Source organism: Cricetulus griseus (genome assembly GCF_003668045.3).
Source record: "Cricetulus griseus strain 17A/GY chromosome 1 unlocalized genomic scaffold, alternate assembly CriGri-PICRH-1.0 chr1_1, whole genome shotgun sequence".
NCBI classification, from domain to species: domain Eukaryota; kingdom Metazoa; phylum Chordata; class Mammalia; order Rodentia; family Cricetidae; genus Cricetulus; species Cricetulus griseus.
In genome coordinates, this window is record NW_023276807.1 from 112,864,765 (window position 1) to 112,887,979 (window position 23,215).

At 41.9% G+C, this 23,215-nt stretch overlaps 1 pseudogene; it reads right to left on the bottom strand.

Moving 5' to 3' along the window:
* Positions 1–310: 310 nt before the first annotated feature.
* LOC100760919 lies at positions 311–1,353 on the bottom strand (annotated as a pseudogene).
* Between the last annotated feature and the right edge of the window lie 21,862 nt (positions 1,354–23,215).

Below are 23,215 nucleotides of genomic sequence, written 5' to 3' on the forward strand. Positions count from 1 at the left end.
TCATGTGCATTTTACAAAGAAGTCTTGATATATCAATTTCCTTTTCTTTGTCTTTCAGATGTTTGCAGTTTAACCTTTTCCATGCTAAATCTCATTTGAACTTGTATAACTGCTTCTTTTTGTTTTACTTTTTATGCCACTTTTATTTAATATGCTCTACATGCACATGATGTAGGTAGGGAAAAAATTTTGAATCCATGCATAAAGGACAAGACAGACTGGTACTATGCACTGAGTCAATTAGGATGTTGTTCAGATTTCCTTAGTATTTAATGTTTTCCATGAAAATAGTACAGCATAGTGTACACAGGTCCAAATATCCTCTTCATTTAGTTTCCTGAGCTTTCTTTGCATTCTGTTTTTCTTTTGCTATTTTTCTTGTCTTTAAATTAATGGTCCAAATTTTTATTTGTCTAGTAGTGTCTTCTCAAAGTGTTTCTCAAAATGTGGTACACAGATCAGTTGCATTAGAATCACTTGGGGAACCTATTAAAGATTCCTTCCCCTACATGAGAATATCTTTTATACAAGTGGAATTAACTGCTGGTGCTCTGCTAAGGTCTTTAGCAATTCCATAATGAAAGGCAGGTAGTTATGCTTCCTTCTGATATTTTCAATCTCTGCAAGGTGTCTTGTAACTCAGCTATCTTCTGTTCATATATCATTTTTCTGTCAGATACAATGGCCATTAAATTAAATCAAATTTCACCTTCACTATACTTTTGTATCCTTTTCTCTATAACTGGTCTCACTGCACTAATCCAGTCATCTTGATTGCATGCACCTAAATCAATTGGTCCTTCTCTTAATCCTTCTAATTCATACAGCCCCCCATTAACTGGAACATAACTGACAAAGTGAAAAGCATCTTATTTGGCTGATGTCTTTGTATCAAATGCAAACATCTGCTGTCTGGCAAAACTGTTGTTCACTTGTCAAATCACATCTGAGTTGCTCAATGCCAACGCTTTCATAGCATCAAAATTTTGGGAAAATTCTTTAAATTCTGATAATGTCTCTCCTAAGTGAACATCTTGATGGGTATAGTTCAGTAACACTCTTACAATAGCCTGTGTGGCACAAGCATTATTAATTACCTGCTTGGCAAAAGATATTGTTTCAAGTCTGGAGTCCTGAACCACAGAGCCTTCAGGTTCTTATCCTGGTTGCCACTTGAAAAGAAAAATTAACCCATGAACTGGCTTTAACTTTTCAAAATTCTCAGGCTCTAAGCTCCATATTTCTTTTACATGCACTCCTCGGCAACCAAATCCTTTAATGAGCTCGATGAAGACCCCGAGGTCACTTTCCATGAGACACCACTCCCCGGCATTGCTCGCCATGGCCCGGGCCACACACATTGCTCCACTCCACCTCACGCTCTCCGAAGCCCCCCAAGCACCCGAATAACTGCTTCTATGGTGTTAAATTTACAGCATCAAATTTCAGACATCTAAACTTTCATCATATTATTTTGATTTTTCATCAATTTGCAAGTAATGGTTTTTATCTTTTTTATTTTTTGTTATTCTCAGATGTGATTTGTTGTACATGCTGTCTAGCTATGGGCTGAGTGCATAATTACTCCATGCATGGAGGCCCATCACGCACTGGTCCGGTAAAACAAAACAAATCCTCTGCTCTGTCACACCTTGCCACCATCACTCTTCTCATTTGTCCCATGGCTGTGTAAATTATAGCAAAATGTATGTTGCCTCACACAAACCAGACAGTGGTCAACACATACATCATTTGTGTTCATCAAGCAAGACTCGTTCACCCATGTCTTCACTGATTATTGGGCATTTCTTGATTCATGGCACTAGGGTGAGTCAGGAAGCTCACACCATGAAGAAATATAAGCCCAGCCCTCGGAGAGCTTGGTTTCTAACAGATAATTCAGTCCCCTTTGCTGTGCTGTGTGAACCAGTTAGTTTAGGTTAATCAATGCTGGTAATTTTCTTTCCTTACTCATCTTTGTCCCCCCCCCCACTTCTCCTGCCTCTTCCTCTGCTCCATCTCCCTTCCTTCAGTTCCCCTCCCTCTCCCTTTCTCTCTCCTCCCATATAATGTATTGACAAACTAATGAGTCTAACCAAACATGAAATGTGCTCTTCTTACCACATCTCTCCCTGCCAGATTATACAACCTCAAAGGTTAAATTTGTCCCTGAAGCTGGACAGATTCCAGGACTCTATGTACCTTAAAGAAAACTTGTTGGCTTATATAGCAGTCAAGATCAGTTGCAGCATCTCCAGGACATTGAAGGAAGGGCATTCTCTTTGAGTCCCTTTGTATTTTCAGCTAGCATTCCCCTTCCATCCTGTTCTGACACTGTTTTTGTTCTTGTCATTTTGCCTTCGGGACAAAGGGCAGGACAACTCTGTTGGCTGATCTTGAGTCTAGCATGCTGGCTTGACTTCTGTCAACCTGAGTTCCTGGCATGAGGGTTTTTTTTTTTTTTTTTTAAGGTGTCTGACCTGCCACGATCTGCATTCTTCCTGACAAGTTCCCAAGCCTCTGTTTGTTCTGGCTCTGAGGTAACCTCAGTCCACACTTGCCACTGTTTCTGGGTTCTAGTGTTGGCTTTTGTCAATGCAAAAACAAAACAAAAAAACAAAACAAAACCCCCAACCAACCAAAACCAACCAACCAAACAAACAAACAAAGAAAAAAACAAAAAAACCCATAACTCTCAGCTCTCTTCTTAAAGGGAATGAAAAATAGATTATTTTGGAGCCATTAAGAGGGGCTGTGGCCTGGGAATACAGATTTAGATTACGCCAAACTCTATGTTCCAGTGTAGTTTTGTGAAGTTTTATAGTTTACAGAACAAAGAAAGTCATAAAACAAGGCAATGTAAAATACATTGGTGGAGACATCAAAGAGGGTTACAGCTATCTGAGGACATTCTTAGTTTTTGGGTTGGTGAACACAAGGTGTCTCCTAAGGTAATAGATTCCAAAGGCTTTTTATTTATTAGTCACAGGATGTTAGTTCTGACACAGAGGTGGACAAGGGGTGGCTATATGGGGCATTGTGGGGGGGGGCTAGTTAAAACTAGCCCAAGATAGGATAATCAGCACTTGGACCTGTAACATTTCAGCCTTCCCTCAGTACTGCAGTTCTATCAGCCAATCAGTCTCTGCAGACACAGCTTCTTTGGCAGAGTTTCTTTTCACATGCCATATAGGGACAGGAATGGAACATCAAGAGGTGGCAAGAGCCCGGGCAACCTGGAAACAGCTGTTTTTGCTTTCCTGTATCAAACCTTGATTCTTAGGTTGAAGTATGTCCAGTGAGGTAGAAAAGTAATCAGAGATACTGGGTGTCATTTTAATCTCCAAATTGGTGTGCAGTAAACACTGTTAAGATGATTTGTTACTCAAGCCACTTCTATATGGGCTCTGAAGTCTCATTGACATAACACTGTTGGAAGAGGGAAAGGAGGTAAGGAAGCCCAATTCCTTCTCAGTGCCTCTTTTCCTGTGTGACAGGGCTTCCTTCAGCTGCTAGAACTTGCTCCTCCCTGCTACAGACTGGCCAGGGGACTGTGGTCTTTTTTCCTAGTCTGCTACAGCTTTCTTCACAGGCCCTGCTATCTAGTGTGTTTCTCTGTCTCTGTCTTCTCCAGGTTGCCTTGTTTGGAGTACAGGCCCAGGTGGACTGGTTGTGGGCCCCTCTGCTTCTGGGTTACTGCCACGAGGCAATCTCCTCTGCAGGATCCATGGTTGCTCTAGGATTTTCTTCAACAGGAGGAGGAACTGGGAATGTTAGTCAGACAGGCTTTTATTTTCTACGCTAGGCATCTATTCCCCGAGGCACTGAATCTCCCTGTTGTCCACAGATTCACCCAGGTGACCCAGAATGCCGAAGAAGGGAAACAGTGGGGTGTCTCCCTACAGTGTCCTGCAACACATGTAAAGTGCACATCAACAAAAGAGTTTCCCTTGAATAGCAAAGACTGTGTAAATATATTTCTAACTAATACAAATACCAGTATGGGGAGGGTGGTGAGGTCTGTAGGTGGCAGTGATGAGGTCTGTGTCTCTTCTGCCCTCCTGTGCTCTTGTCCCTCTCCCTGGCTGCTCTTTTCTTGAGCCACGTGGGTTCCCTTTCTCCAGAACCCTGTCTTTTTCCTTCCCTCACCCTCCATTACCATTTTACACCTGTGCTTAGAACGGTGCTCGGAGATGGAGCAGCACTACAAGATTTCTCAGATCTAGACCATTTCTCTGAGGCCACACCACATTCAGACTCTGACTTAAATTCATACATTCATAGTGGGCATTCCTTCGTGAATAGTATCTCATGATATTTCCCAGTTGTTTTTATCAAGCTTTCCATTTTTGTAGGCTTTTCTAACAGTGGTTACAAATAGTGCTTAATGGACACTTTAAAAATGTGTGTGTGTGTGTGTGTGTGTAGAGAGAGAGAGAGCAAGAGAGAGAGAGGAGAGAGAGAGAGAGAGAGAGAGAGAGAGAGAGAGAGAGCTAATCAAGAAGAATGCTGGCTTTGTGCCCAGGCAGATGTGGAGAGCCAGCCTCTTATTGGTTGGGTGCAGCTGTGAACATATATCAGGGTCCCCACCGGGGTATGGACACATCCCCAAGGACTAACTAATCACATTCCCCAACTCTACTTCCTTGCCAACTCCAAAGAAACCACAGACACCTCTCTTTGTATTCTTATTCATCAAACTCATAAGATATTGTGTGAATTTGTTGTTCTTCGATGATATACTGCAAGTATTGGAATTTGGTATTCCCAGTGCAATCATATAAAACCTCCTTTGCCTGCAACCACTATCAGTGTGAACTGATATGACTAGAAAAAGCCACACCTATGCTGATGATTCTGATAGGATACTTGACCGGTTAGAAACAGTGCTGTGATGAAGAATTGAAATGCTGCCAATAAGCTTCTTTTATCCCAGAAGCTAATTCCCTCTTTTTCCTATGTGGGTCCCTAGAATTGACCTCAGGTCCTTAGCTTTGACAGCAAGCATCTTTACCTGCAGAACCAGCTCTCTAGCCTTAGTTCTCTTAGTAACCATTTATCACTGACCTTTGCATCTGGGTTAACATCTTTTTGACATCAGGTAGAAACTTTGCAATATATTAACATAGACAATTAACTTCCACCAACTCCGACGCTAAGACTGTCTTCAGCCAACATTTGACACTTAGAGCAGAGATTCTCTTGTTTTGCTGTGTCCAATTTCCTAATGTTCCCATCTATGTATTCTGTAAATTTATTGGTTAATGACTTTTTTTGTTCTATGACTACGGAAGGCTTCTATCTTAGCTCCTGGGCCAAGGTCAAGCATATTTGTTTCAGAAAAAACTCTCTCTTCTTCCCTTTGGAGCTAGAGCTGTGTTTTGTGTCGATATCCAGATAAATGTTCCCAAAATAACTCTTCTCCTATCCTAGATCCTTCAACAAACCCTACCTGAATTCAGGAATTAGGGGTTCTGCTTGCTTTCAGGGAAATTGGTAAATGGATCCCAGATTTGTCTCAGTCAAGAACCTCAAAGGTTAGCTTTATACTTAAAAGGTAAGGGGTATTTTTTTCAAAGAAGCTCAACCTTGTCCAAGGATTGCCCTCAGATCAGCACAGGCACCACGGATTCGGACTGGTCCCTTCTCACACTCAGGTGCAGTTTCGAAAGGCCTTTAACAATAAAAAAATCACTGATTTGGAATCATTTGTCCATAAGCCCCAATCCTCCAGCTACACAAAGCCCTGGGTTTCCATTTTCCTCTTTCTTGTCAGAATGCTGCCTCCTCCCCACAGGTGTTCCTGGATTTGAAGAGACAGTTAAAGTGTCTCTGAGACTTTAGGAGAACAGTGTCATCGACACCAGTGCTTCCCTTCAAACTTTTTCAATATGACCCCCAGACTTATACACACACCTTTGTAAGACAGGTGAGCCTCAGATACTGGGTGTTCACGGGAGGTGGGAAGAGTTGGGTGTATGTTCACAAGCCAGGGTTGTCAAGAATGAGAACTATCTTAAAATTTGATTTAAGGTTTCCATCTAACGGGAGATACTGCTTGTAGGCCTGGGAATTTCATCTTCAAGGTGTTTGTTTTTTCAGTCCTTGCCTATGACTCTCCCCATAGTTACGACATCTCCTCTGAGGTTTCAAAAGCTTTCCAACAGTGACATTCATTCAATGACCAAATTAAGGCCACCAGGATCAAAAGCTTAAGCTCAATCACTGTCAATGACAGTGACAGCATCCTTTGTTCCAGTGTGATCATCTATGATAATTATGTCTATATGACCCCCTTTATCCCAGTGACTAGTGAGATCTTCCAGAGGTAGTGATTCAGAGTCACACTGTAGTGTTTGGTTCCTCTTTCAGCTGGCTGAGGTACAGCAAAGTGGAGACTTGCTTAAGTAAATTGAAATGAAAATTCAGTTCAGACCTGAAAATTTCCCTAGCCCATGAAGTCAGTTCTATCTTGAAAATAAGCTTGCTAAGACTGAAAACATAGTCACGACATAGCTTGGGCTTCCTATTTATAAGTGCTTATGGAGAAAAACCAAACAAGTTCAACAAGTCTGACATAGCCACCTTACATTAAAATCTTAGGACTCTGCATTAAGATGGACAAAATAAGGCAGCTGTGGGACTGCAATAAACCATATTCATTATTTAATTCCATGCTCTCTCTGATGGAGCCCCAAGCCTCTTCTGGATTTGTACTTCCAAATCTGTGATCTTGTTTGCTCAAATAAACTCTTGAACATTTTTAAATTGTGCCTCTGTTTATAACAGGAACAACTAGGAGTGAAGGCAGTGGTGGAGGATAGATCCTTTGGATAAACACCTTTGAAAGAAGACCTAGATGCTGTGGGGAGCAAGTGGCTGTTCTCAGGGTTCTCTATTCCCTACAGCTTTTGTGCTCTGTGGGAGGACTCAGAGAACTACTCTAATCCAGTCCACAGCTATTGAGTTTGTGGAAGACTAGCCAGATCTTCTGACACTGTGGAGATTTGTCTGGGGATGTAGGGGACTGCCTTAATTAAACAGGCAGGGTCTATATGGATTCCTTGAAGTCTCTTTACTCATGCTCTTAAATTTGTGTGTGTGTGTGTGTGTGTGTGTGTGTGTGTGTGTGTGTGTGTGTGTTTGTGTGTATTGTTTGTGCCCTCAGAGGTCAAAGGGTATGATATCCCCTAGAGCTAAAGAGTTACAGGTTCTGAGCTATCTGGTGTGGATTCAAGGAACCAAATTCTAGTCCCCACAAGAGCAGCAAGAGCTGTGAGCTGCTGAGCATCTCTCTAGCCCCTCCATCATATTCTTTTTAATTTTCACCAATTCCTTTGACACAGCACAAACCCTCTTGTTTCAAATGAGAGCCACCCAGTACAAGAGAACTAAGTGGCACTTACTGTGTGAAGATCTGTCTGTACCAGACACTTTGGTTAGAACAGACTTTGATCCAGCAAAGGGCTGACACTGTGCTGCTCATGATAGAGAGGAAGGAGGGCAAGGCTAGGAGTCAGGGAAAGCATTTCTAGAAATTTCATAAGGATGTGTCTCACTTTGCACAGTTAGAATGCTACAAATGAGGTGATGGTGCTGCTCTCTCTATCATGGGTTCTTATTCTCTTCCCTGGTCCCTGGAAACTGGAACCTGTCATCTTGTCTCTTGCTTCGACTATAACCACCTTAAAAGTGTAGTTAGTTTCATTCCCTTTCTCTGTAGCAGTTACTACTGCCCTGCTAGGCTCCACAACACATCTTTGGCTGGTTCTGGAAAAAGAGAAGAAAAACCTATAGACTGAGCAGTCAGATACCTAGGTTTAATCCATTGCTCCGTACTCATCAGCTTGGCCTCCCAGCATCGAGGTCTCCTGTGCTTTGGTTTTCTCCTGTCAACACAGGTGCACAAGAACTTTTTACACATCACAGTGAGGATTAAGTGAAATAAAATTTGTAAAGAGTTTGGAACAGTGCCCAGTGTGCATGGAGGGCACAGAAAGCTGCAGGCACCACTGAAAAGCCTCCTAACTGGTCTTGCTGCCTTCTTTCCCTACTTTGGTTCTTCCTTGGAAGCTTAGTCTTTGCAGTATATGTTAACAAAGCACTTCCTGCTTGAACAATTCCTGTGATCCTCTGCACCTTCTGGAGTTGGTCTCTGGCTATTTTCCTAGCCTCTTCTCCCTGCAGGCAATCTATGCTTTCTTGGTGGTCACATGTCTAGCATGCACTCACGCAGCTGAGAACCTCTGGGAATCTTTGCCTTTACTATCTCTTTTTATCTTTTCGCCTTGTGTGCTGGCCAGTTTGTCAACGTGACACAAGTCAGGGTTATCTGGGAAGAGAAGAACCTTTATTTAGAAAATGCTTCCATCACATTGGCCTGTAGGCTCATCTATGGGGTATTTTCTTGTTTAATGTTTGATGTGGGAGGGCCCAGCCCATTAAGGGCAGTGCCATCTCTGGCCAAGTAGTCATGAGTTGTATAAGAAAAAGGTGGATAGCCAGGAGGTGGTGGAACACTTGGTAAGCAGAGGCAGGCAGATCTATAGTGTGACCTTCTTGTTGGACTCTCTTTGGACCACCAGCCCCCAAATAATGACACAGAGACTTATTATTAAGTAGGAAAGCTTGACCTTTAGCTTAGGTTTGTCTTCAACTAGCTCTTAAAACTTAAATTAACCTATTTCTATTAATCTACATTCTGTCACATGGCTTTTTATGTCTCCCACATTCTGTATGTCCAACTTCCTCCGTGTCTCGATGGTGTCTCCTGCCTCATCAGATTCTAACTCTGAGTTCCTTTCTCTGCCTAGGAGTCTTGCTTATTCTCTCCTGCCTAGTCATTGGCCACTCAGCTCTTTATTAAACCAATCAGATGCCTTAGGCAGGTGAGGCAAAACACAGACAAATATTCACATGGTGTAAACAAATATCCAGCAACACAGATCTTTGAGTTCAAGGCCACCCTGGTCTACAGAGGGAGTTCCATGACAGCCAGGGCAGTAGGGAACCTCAAAGTCAGCCAAGACACCCCAAGACCAAGTTGTAAGCACAAAGGAGATATATTTGCCCCAGAGGGGCAAAAGGCAGGAAATAAAAGACAAAGACAGGAGATAAAGGACAAAGGAGAAGGGGAAAGGAAAAGAGGGACAAAGAACTGCCTCTGGGCAGAGGAGAGACAGATGTGACCCTTAAACAAATGGTTGTTTATAAAGGTAAAAGGGAAACCCCTGTGTTAAGGCGAGGTGTTTAATTTTAATTGGGCATGTTAATTACATGGTTCAAACGGGGCTTTTGATTGCTGGACTTCAATACTCCAATAGGAACTTGATATCAGCCTTAGGAAGAACGATTGGCCAAATAAAAGGACAGACCTTGGCTAGCTTTAGTAATGTAATCTAACAGTTCTTAGCAAGGCAGAGGGAACTGGGGAGAAGGGCAAGGCCTGGCAGAGCCATATTTGCCAGGCCTGGGCTGCCTAGAATCCCTTAAAGGGCTAGAAGAGAAAGGAAGGAAGGCAGGCAGGCAGGCAGGAAGGCAGTCAGGCAGGGAGGGAGAGTGGGAGAGAGAGAGGGAGAGAGGGAGGAAGAGAGGGAGAGAGGGAGGAGGGAGGAAGGAAGGAAGGAAGGAAGGAAGGAAGGAAGGAAGGAAGGAAGGAAGGAAGGCAAGTGAGCAGGTAAGCAGTACACCTCCATGCTCTCCTCACTTCTTACCTCCAGGTTCTGCCCCTGAATTACCACCCTGACTTCTCTATAGTTAACTAGAACTATAAAGATGAAATAAACCCTTTTTCATCCCCAAGTTGCTTTTTGGTTGTGGTATTTTATCACAATAGCAGAAAGAATACCGAAACAGCTTGGCAACCCATTTCTATTCCTCTAGGTTACAATCAGATCTGTTATGCTTAGTAGAAATTTTGCCAAGTGTCCCATCTTCATCTCCAAGTCTGCCCTTTATTTCTTTTACTCTTATTTCTTGATGTGTGCCCCCAACTTAGCCACCTACCATGTCACAGGCAGCTTATGTGACACCCCCATCACCCACACCCCACTGGTGGGAAGCCACCATGCCTTTTTTGCAATGTGGCCTCTGATAGGACTTCTTTGTGTTCATAGTCCTTCCTCCTCTCCCCAAATGACATCACATAACTTTCCTGTGAACTCTTAACACAATCTCTAAACAAGATGAGCAAAGTCCAGCTTCTAAGAGTGGTTGAAAATGAGCAAGAGACATGTGATGGGGCTTTTAGAGACCTTAGTGCAAGTGTTGGACTTGAGGATATTCCTACACCAGTGATTGCTACTTACTTTTTGTACTAACTTCCCTCTCTGGGAGGCTGTTAAGACAGGGCCCAATCAATGATCCTGAAGCATTAAGATATATATACTTCCTCTTTGGGTTACAAAACCTCAGATAAAGAAGAGAACTGTCTGCCCTGCAGCTGGTGGCGCTGCTGCTGCTTCTTCTTGAGGTATTTAACTGACGATGACCTCAGAAGACAGGCACCTACTAAGGGGAAACAGTAAACACTTGGTTTCGGATCTTCTAGCTTGTACTAACAAATTGGGCACAATGGGTTTATTCAGCTTACACTTCTACATTGCTGCTTATCACCAAAGGAAGTTAGGACAGAAATTCAAGCAGGGCAGGAATCTGGAGGCAGAGCTGATGCAGAGACCATGGAGGCAAACTGCTCACTTGACTTGCTCAGCTTTCTTCCTTCCTTCCTTCCTTCCTTCCTTCCTTCCTTCCTTCCTTCCTTCCTTTCTTTCTTTCTTTCTTTCTTTTTTTTCTGGTTTTTCGAGACAGGGTTTCTCTGTGTAGCTTTGGAGCCTATCCTGGCACTCGCTCTGGAGACCAGGCTGGCCTCAAACTCACAGAGATCCACCTGCCTCTGCATCCCGAGTGCTGGGATTAAAGGCATTCGACATCAACGCCCGGCTCAGCTTTCTTTCTTATAGAACCCAGGATCACCAGCCCAGGGATGGCATCACCCAAAATGGGCTAGGACCTCCCCTATTGATGGCTAATTGAGAAAATACCTTACAGTTGGATCTCATGGAGGCATTTTCTCAATTGAGGCTCCTTCTTCTCTGATGACTCTAGCTTACGTTAAGTTGATACACAAAACCAGCCACCACAGAGGTGAAGAAGATGTTGTCATGGTTCAGAGAGAAAAACAAAAAAAGAGGGCTGGATGCAACAGTGATGGAGACTCAAGGAGTAGAAAATGAACTTGTCATAACTTGGTAATTAATCAGCCCCTGGGGAGCAGTGGTTAATTTGTTTGCTATTTGTGTTATTACCATCATCGTTAGGTGGCAAGGGTTCGAGTAAGTGGCCTATTATTATTTCCTTCTTGGTGCCACTTGTTTCAGCTGTTGGTCTCTAAAAACAAAATTATGAAGATGGAGCCTCGATTAGCTTCAGTGGCTCTCAGAATGATTGTGGTTATCATTCTTAATTTATCCAATGGAGTCATTGTTTTAATTTGCATTAAGTGGCTTTTGGCTATGCAAAGATCCAATTATATTAAAAGCTAGATACCAATTGGTATAAGAAAACAATTATCTGGGGAGGGCTATGACATTAAAAAGAACAAATGTCTGACTGAGAGTTTGCCAAAATTTCCATTGAGTTAATTATACTGCCAAAGCACCAGGGATGGGGACATAAAAAATAAGAAATATAGACAACCTTAGCCAAATGATGTATCTGTAGATTAAAAGACTAAAAGACATCTCTCTTTGTTTTATTTTGTTTTTAAACTACAATGCTCAAAATCAGAAAAAAGAACTTTAAAAAGAAAACCAACAAGCACCAGTACCATCCACTACAATAATGTGTTGTATTTATGCACATGGTAAAAATAGATGGTATAGCCAACTGTCACCTCTCATTAGGTATCACCTTATTGGTGATCATTGTTAACAGATTAGTGGGGATTTTACCAATGCTATCCTTAAATCGATCCTGTTTATGATATGGAATACAGGACAACACGTTTTATCCTTTCTTTCTATTCCATCTCTTATAATGTCTTATAGATGTTGATAATTTACTTCATAGCTTACCAGTTGGTTAAATGCAGTCCACTTACTTGGTAGTCCACTTTCACTGCTCCTATGTTTCCATGCTCACCACATATACCCTATCCCTTACTGAATCTTTCTTCTAAAGGTCACTATATATCTTAGGGTTTCTGTTGAGATGATGAACATCATGATCGAAAGGCAATGTGTGAGGAGTTTATTTCACTTCCACCTTCACATTATAGTCCATCATCAAACGAAGCCAAAGCAGAAACTGAAACAGAACCATAGGGAGTGAGTGCTACTTACTGGTTTGTTCCTCCTGGCTTTCTCAGTCTGTTTTCTTATAGGACCCAGGACCACCATCCCAGGGGTAGCATTGCCCTCCAATAGGCTGGATCATCCCATGTCAATCATCAATTGAGAAAATGTTTGACAGGCTTGCCCTCAGGTCATTCTGAAGGGGGCATTTTCTCAGTCAAGGTTCTCTCTTTCCAAATGACTCTAGTTTGTGTTAAGCAGACAAAACTAACCAGCACATCTGGGGACCACTGTGTGGTATGACATTTAATAGCTTCTTTTTACTTTACTGTCTTTAATGGCTCTTGGTGTCTGGCAATGCCAGCCAGTGTCCTTCTTGGGCCTTCTTTGTGATGCTGGGTGAAAAGGCTCTCCAGTTCTTGAATGTCCATGACTGTTCTTGTCCTGTATTCCATACTGGCTCCTCCAGTTAATTGTGGACATTGTTGATATTGTCAATGGCTCTTGTTTCTCCTTTTCCTCCTTGCTTTGCATTTCCTAGTTCTTGGATATGTGATTCACTTCTAGGGCTTCATCAGTGATCACTATGAGGGAGACTTTGAAATACGTAGATATTTAGGATCATAAGTAAATATATGAAACTGGCCCAGGTTTTTCTTTAGTTACATCTTCCAATCCCTGCTGCCTGCCTTCTAGATGTGTTTTATGTGTGCTTCCCGTTTAGTACATTGGTACATCTTCATTGCTAACTATGCTGGAAACATGCCTCTGCATGTCTACAAGAATGTTTTCAGGAGACTATATTGAAGAGGGAAGACCCACTCCGAAAGTGGGTGACACTTTTTCCACAGACTGGGAGCCTATACTCTGGACTGTATACAAAGAGAAGAAAGGAGAAAACACTGACCGCCTACCTTCAGCTCTGCTTCCTCAGACTTTGGGTGCAATGGGACCAGCTGCCTCACACTATCTGCCCAGCTGTGATGGTTTCCCGAAAACTGTGAACCAAAATAAACCCTTTCTAACAACAGTAAAAAAGTTGGCCAGTGTATTTGACATTGCTAAATGGAATTTGCTAAAACTCCTTTCCCATCGGTCTCTTTTACCTAAGGGAGAACTTTCCAAATGTGTTCCTTTCCTGCCTTTTCAGTCCCTCTTTCAAATATAAAAGTAACTGTAGTTTCCCAAATGACTTGATTACCACATGCCTCTATGCTATTAAAAACTCTTTCCCTGAGTCCTTCTTTGGGGCCCTAAATTCCCCCTACCTCGCAGGACAGGTGTAAGAACCATGTCTCAAAACTTGCCTTGAGTGTGGCTTTCCTTGGGACATCCTCTTTAAACCAGGTCTGGTCTCCCTCTTCTGTTTCCTAGATACAGAGCTCTAGCTTATGTCACAGAACTCATCATTTCATAGACAACTGGTTTGTATTCCTGTCTGGATTGTGAGTCTATGGGAGAGAAGGACTATGGTTTTGATCTCTGTACTTCCAACATTACCGGTGGACAGGTGTTTCTAGGCGTTGGCCTCTTATCCAAAGACTTGAAAACAGGTCCACAGAGTTATGCAAAAGAAGTAAGTAGATAGTACAAATTACCAAGTTATATGCTGTCAAGATTGACAATGGGCCACACAAGTGCGAATATTCAAAGGCCTCAATTATCATTCCTGTTTGAGGTATCATTTTGTGGGGTATTGGTTACCAACTGGGTAGCCTGAATGGTTCTCTGGTTTGATTGATAGATTAGTTTATATGACCATTTTTCTATAGCACGTGTTCTTTCTCATAATATATCTAATTTTAATCATATACATACACAATTATGCATAGGTATAAGATAGATATAAGATAGGTATAAGGCTAGATCAGCTCTTCTATTCTTCATAACTGGAAATGTTGGGAATATACTTGAATAGAAACCATCTAACTGTGATTGTTACCAGGAATGAGGAAGCCTATATTATTGTATAGAGATAGGAGTATGTGGACCTGTGCCTGTAGTAGTTGAGGAGATTCTGAGATTGGTAAGTGCATTGTTTGGAGAAAGATATGTGTGCATAAAGGACCTAGGCTGTCGAGTGCAGTATTGCAAGGAGAGTATATGCATAACCTCAAACTTAATGAAGGTCCCAAGAAGACTGTCTCTGATGCTGGCCTGCCCCACAAGGATTAGTAATGTATTTACACATAGTAAGTGGAATGGGTACTGAACTGCTTTTTCCTCTTGGCTTTTTGGTTTATTTTGACTTCTCTATTAAGAGACTTAGTTTTGCTATGCTGCCAAGGCTGACCTCAAATTCCTGGGTTCAAGCAATTTTCCTGTCTCAACTTTGCAAGTGCTGCATTTGCAGATGGTACACCATATCCTCATTTTAAAAACTGTTTTTATTGTGTGTGTGTGTGTGTGTGTGTGTATGTGCATTCTCGAGTGCACACACATCTGGAGGTCAAAGGGCACATTGGCTCTCAACTCTCATCACATGGATCCTAGGTATCAAACTCAAGTCCTCAGGCTCTGGAAGAGTACTTACTTGCTGAGCCATCTTGCCAGGCTCCTCAGGGTTTTTGTTTGTTTGTTTTAATGATTATAAAACCATATCAATTTTATGTCCCTAACCCTAACCTTGGCTTCTCTTCTTACTCCTAGATTCATGTCTTTCCTTCACAGTATCATATAATGCTTAGCAGGCTTAGCCCAGATAGTTAAGGTCTCTACAAAGGTCTGTTTTCCTTGGGCTGCCATTTTGTACCTCAGGGCTCTGTGGCTCATCCATCTGCCCACAGCACAAACATCAGATGCATCCTTACTCTGTCTTTTTATTATGTTCCCCATTGTCTTAGGGTTTCTATTTCTTTGAAGAGACACTATGACCATGGCCGCCCATAAAGGAAAGTGATTAATTGGGGCTGGCTTACAGTTCAGAGGTTTAGTTCATTGTCATCATGGTGGCATGCACACAGACACAGTGCTGGAGATCACTGAGAGTTCTACATCTAGATCCACAGGTGGCAGGTAGAGGACAGACACTGGGCCTGGATTGAACATTTGAAACCCCAAAGCCCATCCCCATGGAGACACTTCATCCAACAAGGCCAAGAGGGGCACATGTCCTAATCCCTGTCAAGTAGTGGTCATTCACTAGTGACCAAGTATGCAAATCTATGAGTTTATGGGGGCCATTCCTATTCAAATCATCACACACATCAAACTGAGTAAAAGTATCTAAAGGCTTCATATTATTATCATGTATGTGAAACCTGGGCATTTATCAATCATTTCTTCTCCTTTGTATATAAGCTCACTAAGGATCAGATTTTTGTTCATCATGGTCTTTTCCCCGGTTACAATGGCAAAATCTGGAATAGTTCCTGGAAAATAGTAGATCTCTTCAAGTATTTGATTACTGAATGAATTATTCTCACTTCTGAAAGTGATCATTCATCCTTGACTCCACTGTTGAGCTCCTTATGTGGAGTCACCAAGCCCTTTGGAGTCAGGCTTGTGTAGTCAATTAACATTTACTGAGTGCAAACTGTTTTACAATGTGTTTATCACTGGGCTGCTTACTTCCTACAAGTGCTGTATCTAACCAGATAAGCAATACAGCATGATCTCTGTAAGCTCTAAGGCACCACACATATGTCACTTGCCTCCCAGCACAGTAACACTAATTAATGTTGCTTCTAGGCCCAGTTCCAGTGGGAGCCTCTAACTAATCTTCATGTTTCCAGATTCTCTCTAGATAATATATTCTACACCCTGCTGCCCATTTAATCTTCTTAGCACATTGCTGCAATTATGTTCCCTACCTTTTCAAAAATGTTGATTGCCTTCCAATTTCTGACCAAATAGTGCACATTCACCTTGGCTTACATCTAAGACCCTCTTTGACCTGGCTACTCACTACCTCCACTGTTAACCCTCAAAATCTTTGATTTTCCATCAAATACACAGCTCACTTGCCTTTTCCTGAGCATTCTTGACCTTCCCCTTCTATGCTCCATGCATATTCTTTCTGTGATTGATGTTTCTTTCATTGCTTTATGTGCTTACAAGGGACATAAAGCTACCATCGCTGGATTTTTCCACTTGTTCCTTTGAGACAGAGTCTTCTGTAACTGAGGCTGGCCTTGAACCCATGGACCTGTCCTTGTCTTCTGAGCATTGGGACTGCAGGTGTGAGCCACCATTCTTGCCTCTGTGACTTTCTACTTTCAGGTGATCTTTCTGAATTCTACTTTTAAGGTGCTTCCTTCCTTCTGGAGGAATACTCTTTACTTCCCTCCTTTCTTTCCCAGAGGTGCAAATGACATGTTTCATTGTGTCCATCCCTTCTTTCATCATTCTGAGTTGGAGGGTGGTCTGAGTTGGAGGGTGGGGCAAATCTGACAACTGCTTGTCCAAGCATCTCTGGTGGTTTATTCTCCATTCACAATAGGTCATGTGGGTTTCTCTGACAACAGTATATATTCATGACTCCTATCTCAAAGTGTGATGGATAGTTTTTATTTGCCATTGTGACAATATCAAGAGTCACCTAGGAGATACACTTCCAGCAGCATAGGTAGAAGAGTTTCTAGATTGGCTCAGTTGAAGTGAGAATTTACACCCTAAATGTGAAGAGCACCATTCCATGAGCTGGTGTCCTAGACAGAATGAAAATGAGAAAACCAGCAGAGCATCAGATTCCCTGTGTCTGCCTCCTAGTGGTGGATGCAACAGGACCAACTGCTTCACATTCTTGCCACCATAACTTCCCAGCCACACTCTCATCCAGGATTGGCTGGATGAGAGTACTCCAGTACCATGCCCATTTTCTCTGTTTAGTTTTGTACTTCCCACAGTTGATAATTATTCTTATTTTGTTTAGTAGATCCATTCATCCTTGCCTCCTTTCTACAATTAGAATGTAAGGCATCTGAGGAGATGTCCTGGTTGCCTCCTTGTTCCTCACAGTTGTTCCAGAGTCTAACATATTCCTTGGTGTATAGCAGGTGCTTAGTAAATATCTGAAAATAGGTGAACAGCTATCCAAATAGAAGTTTGTTGTTTGAAGGTATACAGTGAGAACCAAATGTCAGGGGCCAGGCACTGGATGCGCTGATATGCAGAAGTGTGCTGTAGGGGTTACAGCACACAGCTATAACATTTAGCTGTTTAAACAGCACCACTCATTTGATATAGAATGTCCTAGAGGTTCTGATGGGACAAGTCCTTCTGTGTGTGTTTATCTTATTGGTTGTTGAATAAAGCACTGTTCGACCAACAAGGCAGCAAGTTAGGTGGGACTAGGAGTCAAGGAGGATTCTGGGAAATGTAGTAAAGTCTTGTGATCCAGGCAGGAAGTGACATAGCAGGTAGACTCAGAATATAAGCAGGGACAAGCAGGAAGTCATTCTCTTCCTCCTGCTCTCTGCTCTGGAGCCACCATGTGAGCCCAACAAGAGAGGACACATGCCTCCAGGGTCTTTCATCAGGTAAGTCTTTATAAATATATAGATTATGGCTATGGTTGATACTTAAGACAGAACAAGCATATAAGAAATACTAGTCATTGTCCAGCAGCATTATACCCAATATTAATTTCTGTGTGTTATTTGGGGCCCAACGCAGCAGGCAGAACTCAGGTGGCTGGCGGAAAGATTTATCGTTACAAGGCTCATGAAAATCTTCTAATGTTGAGTGTCCAGATAGTTACATGGCTATGGATATACTATAAACCAAGTAATTGCATATAAAAGTGGATGAACTATATCCTTTGTAGATAATATAATAAAAGAATGATAAAAAGAAAATAGCAGTCTGAAATAAATATTTCAGGAGACAAAAAATGACTAAATAGTTCTATATCAGTGATGCCTAATTTTGGTTGTCAACTTGACAAAACTTGGAGGAGGGAACCCCAAATTGAGAAATTCCTTCCATCAGATTGGCCTGTAAGCATGTCTGTGAAAACATTTTCTTGATTGCTAACTGAAACAGGAGGGGCCAGCCCACTGTGGGTGGTACTATCCCTAGGCAGGCAGGCATATTCTATATAAGAAAGGTAGCTGAGTGTGACACTGGAAGCAAACCAGTAAGCAACATGTCTTCAAGGATTCTACTTCAGGTCCTGCTTGAATTCCTGCCCTGATTTCCTTCTGTGATGGATTTTGACCTGGAAATGTAAGTGAAATAAATTCTTTCCTCCCATTATATGCTTTTAGTCAGAATGTTTTATGACAGCAACAGAAAAACACAAACTAGAACCTCAGCCATGCATATTCCTATACTCAACCAGTATTCATTTATTTAAGATATTAATTTTCTTATTTGTGGTGTGGGTGTAGAGCTCAGAAGACAACTTTTCAACTGGGAGTTATTTCTCTCCCTCCACCATGTGAGATCCAAGTTTTGAACCTGAGTTGTCAAGCTTAATGGTAAACACCTTTTTTTTCTTTCTTTGAAGAAACACCTTTTCTTTCTTTATTTTGTCATCTCTCGAGCAGTGTTTATTATTATCTCATATATCAGGCACAGGTCAGTGGTCAGGGATACAATAAGGAAAACATAGTCACTAATCTCAAACCTTCACATCTAACATTATCCACTGATCAGGAATAGAGAAAGTGAGGCAGGGGTGAGGACCAGGGTACGTTTCACTCAACTCTGTAATAGCTCCAGAAAGGTGAAGTCTCAGTATTTAAACAGTAAAAGCAGTCTTTAAGGAGAACACAGAAAACATCTCTATGGGTATCAAAGTGCCCTTCCTTTAAAGAGGAGAATTTCCAAAGAGAAATCAGAGCACTGCTCCCATCAATCTGTTGGTTTCCAGTATGAGTTTCTGGCGTGGGAGATATAAGATGCCAACACTAAGAGCACAGGGAATGTTTTCCATTTAGAAATTGCATCAGGTCAGTTATTCAACACTGTGCCAAGACCTGCTTCTAGCACAAGAGAGTGTGAACAATGGAACAAGCACTGGGGACACTGGAGTTAGAAAACTGAATTAAACTCTCTTGCCCTGCTCCTACCAGCTCTCTCTTCACCTTTTGAAGCACCACCCCCATTTGTTGGAAACAAAAGTCCATATATTATGGCATTATAGATCAAATCAGTTGGCCACTGCAAAGTACCTCATCGTCTAGAACTAGTCTTTTTCATCTAGGATGCAGGCTCATGTTATCCATCAACTATGTGATTGTTGGTAAAACTGGTTATGTATCATTTAAGTCACAATATTGTCATAAGGAATAAATAATGTATGTGTTTACATATGTAAGAGTCATGAGTGTTCATCTTCCCTTTCAAATTAATGTTGAAACATGATCCCCACTCAATGACATTAAAAGATGTGAGGTGGTCAGCCCCATTTTTGTAATACAAGAGCTCGGGGCTAAAGGAGGCACTTTTGTCATTCTGTTCCTCACATCATGTGAAGACACAGCATCTGTTTCTTCTGGAGGATGCAGAAGACAGGAGCCCACAGATACCACTTCAAAGTCACCCTGACTTTGACCTTCCTGGCTTCCAACAGCTTGATAAATACACGTGCATTGTTGATAAATTACCCAGCTTGTGTGTTAAAGAAGCACAAGTAGCCTGGAATAAAGAGAGAAAGATCTTAGAATATTGGAGAACTTAACAAGTAATTATTGATATGTACATTGTGTATCTTGCTATAAAAACCTCCAACTCTTATTTTACTAGTATTTTTCCCAGCAAGAGATATTACTAAAAGAATCTGTGTTCTAAGTAAGGATGTCTCAGACTTCCCAGATCAATATTTATGATGTCAATCTTGAGCTATTGGAAGCCCAGCGTTGACTGAACAGGATGGGTGGATGCTGGCGGTAACTAGACCTGACTCTGCCATACATTTCTTTAGTTAGAAATTGTTTGTAGGTCTTGGAGAGATTCTTTGCTGGTTAGTGTGTTTTTCTTCTTAATTTCTTTCTTTCTTTTCGTAAACTTAATAAACTAAGGGTTTGAGAAGAGGGAAACTTACTTGAGAAAAATGGCTCAATCATGATACCTATAGGCAAGTCTGTGGGGGCATATTTTTGATTAATGATTGACATAGATGAATGGTCCCGCCCATGGGCAAGTGGTCCTGGGTTGTATAATAAAGCAAGCTGAATAAGTCATGTGGAGCAAGCCAGTAAGCAACATCCCTGCTTGGTCTCTGCTTCAGTTCCTGCCTTCAGATTTCTGCCCTGATTTCCCTTCATGATGGGCTACAAGCTGTAAATTGTGATAAACCTTTTCCTCCTCAAGTTGCTTTTGGTCATGGTCTTTATCACAGGAATGACTCAAACAAAAGCAAATCCCAAGGAGGGAAAAGAATAGAGACAGATAAGTATAAATGGAAGGATTTGCATAGCTGTAGCAGCCATTTCCCAACAAATATCATACTAAAAGAGGCTGGCTGTATTGGTTCTAAGTATCTGGAGACACCGCCCCACAAAACAGGATCCTATATAACTAGAGCTGTAAGGAGAGAAAACAGCTGACATATCCTCTTGCCAATACTTCCCATCCAACTTAAGAATAAGAAATTGTTTGACAGAAAAATATCAACCTGTCACGGAACCGAGTCATAGAAGAGACCCTGGCAACTCAGCATGAAGAGAAGGTGGCCAATGTGACATCATGGATCTATAAAAAGGCATAGGCTGTTTGGGGGAGTTTGTGGGTGAATTGCCAATTGCATCAGCATAGCTATTATTGCTCTTGATAATACATGATTAGTCATCTTGATTCCAGCAGACTGCACAGCATTCCCAAATCCACTTTGTTGTAATTATGGTATGTTAGAAATCCTGCACTGTTGGAGTAACTTACTGAAAGATCAGAGGGTAAGTTCCAGAATGAACTAGTTCCTGGTCATTATTTGTGATGGCTAAGCTTGGTTGTCATCCTGAGATACCTGGGAAGAGGAAACCTAAAGATGAAGAATTGCCTCTGTTAGATTGGCCTACGAGGGCATTTTCTTGATTAGTGATTGTTGTAGGAAGGCTCAGCCCACTGTGAGCAGCACCATTTCTAGGAAGGATGTACTTGCTATGTAAAAAAGCTAACATAGAGTGCCTGGGAGAAATCTGGTAAGTAGTATTCCATGATGCTCTGCTTGAGTTCCTGGCTTCAGTTACTGCTTGACTTCCCTCAATAATGAACTGTAACCGGAAAGCTGAAATAAACCTTTTCTTCCCCAAGCTGTCTTTGGTCATAATGTTTTATTGCAACAACAGAAAAGAAAGCCAGAACAGGAAGAAGTTAGTTCCTGGTCATTAGTTAGCCTTAAGACAGCTAATAATAAGTTGAAACTTAACTTACCACTCTGTAACTGTTTGGTCTGTTGTTGATATATCACAGAAAGTCTTGTGGCCTGTTCAGGGCAAGAAACTTGGAGATTATAGCTAGTGAAGAGAACTGGGGTAGGGATTGCACAAATTTATGCCCTTCTCAGGAGAAAGAGGGCTGAGCAGTCAGCAGGAATTGACTAGTAGAAGTGGCTTCAATGATCCATTTCCTGGGTAGTTTAAATGAAAACCTTTTCAATAACTCTGCATCCTACTATGTTTTGTATTACTATAACAGAATACCTTCCCTCAGGTAATTTATAAAGAACAGAAATGCATTGGTTCATATTTCTGGAGACTGACTATCCCACTCTCAAAGCGCTAGATTCTAGCAAGGAATTCTGCACTGCACCATGGCAAACTCACTCTTGTGGGACCATTTATAAAGTCATGGATCTGTTCACGAGAATAGAGGCCTTAGACCTATGGCCTGGGCACTTCTCATTAGGCACCACTTCCCACCTCAGTCACATTAGGGATTAAGTTTTCAACACTCAGATTCTGGGAGTACACATTCAAACAACAGCAGTGTATTAGAGTTCTCCAGAAAACAGAAAAAACAGGATCATAGATCCATAGATATTAATATCTATGATTTTATGGATTTGCTCTATCACATGTCTGCCTGCTTGCTTGCCTGCCTGCCCACAAAGTTTATCATCTATCTGTCTAGTTTCCCTTGTGGAATGGTTGAGGAGGATTACTGTAGGCTAAATATTGTATAGTCTGCCAGGTTGAAAGCCCGGGGAGGAGTTGCAGTTGAGTCCAAAGGCCATCTGTTGGCAGAATTCTGTCCTGTTTGTTGAAGATCAGACTTTGTTTTATTTAGCCTCTAGATGATTGGGTGAGGCACTCTCATATTCCAGACAGCATCTCCTGAATCCAAACTCTTCTAATAGAAATATTAATCTCATCCAGAAAATGCCTTCACACAAACATCTGGGATAATGTTTGATGAAACATTTGGCCATAGTGGCCAGATAGACACTTTAGTAACCATTACATAATGTGAAATGTTATTTTAGTGATTGTTGATGCTGTCATTTATATATGAGAAAAAGCTGCCAAGAAAACCAAACAACTGAGGATGGTTCTAGGTTAAGCTATCAAATGAGGAAGGGTGTGAGGAATGGAAAAGTATCACCTCTCACACACAGAGGTCTATAAAATCTCCCTCTCCCCTCCCTTTCCCCTCCCTTCCTCCTCCCCGCCCCTTTCTCCTCCCTCTCCCTCTCCCTCTCTCTCCAGAATGTTCAAGGAAGAAGGCAGAATCAGGCCTTTCATATGAGACATGACACACTGAACTCCAGACTGACTGGCGGCACCACTGTAGACTGTTGCCTTCTGACCACAGCTGGTCCAGAGCAGGCTCAGCCTGGCTTTTCTGTCACTATTCCCAGTTCCCCACAGTGGTTGCTACAAATTTCTCTTGGTTACTTGCCTAGTTCAGCTTACCTACCGGTATGAGAGGTACAAAAGTCTCCAGGTCTGTAGCATCTTCCTCAAAACTCCTGCATTTCAATCCTTTCTTTATTGCTATTATGTTGAGCTGGTTTCTGGATTTTGCCATGGCTAGAT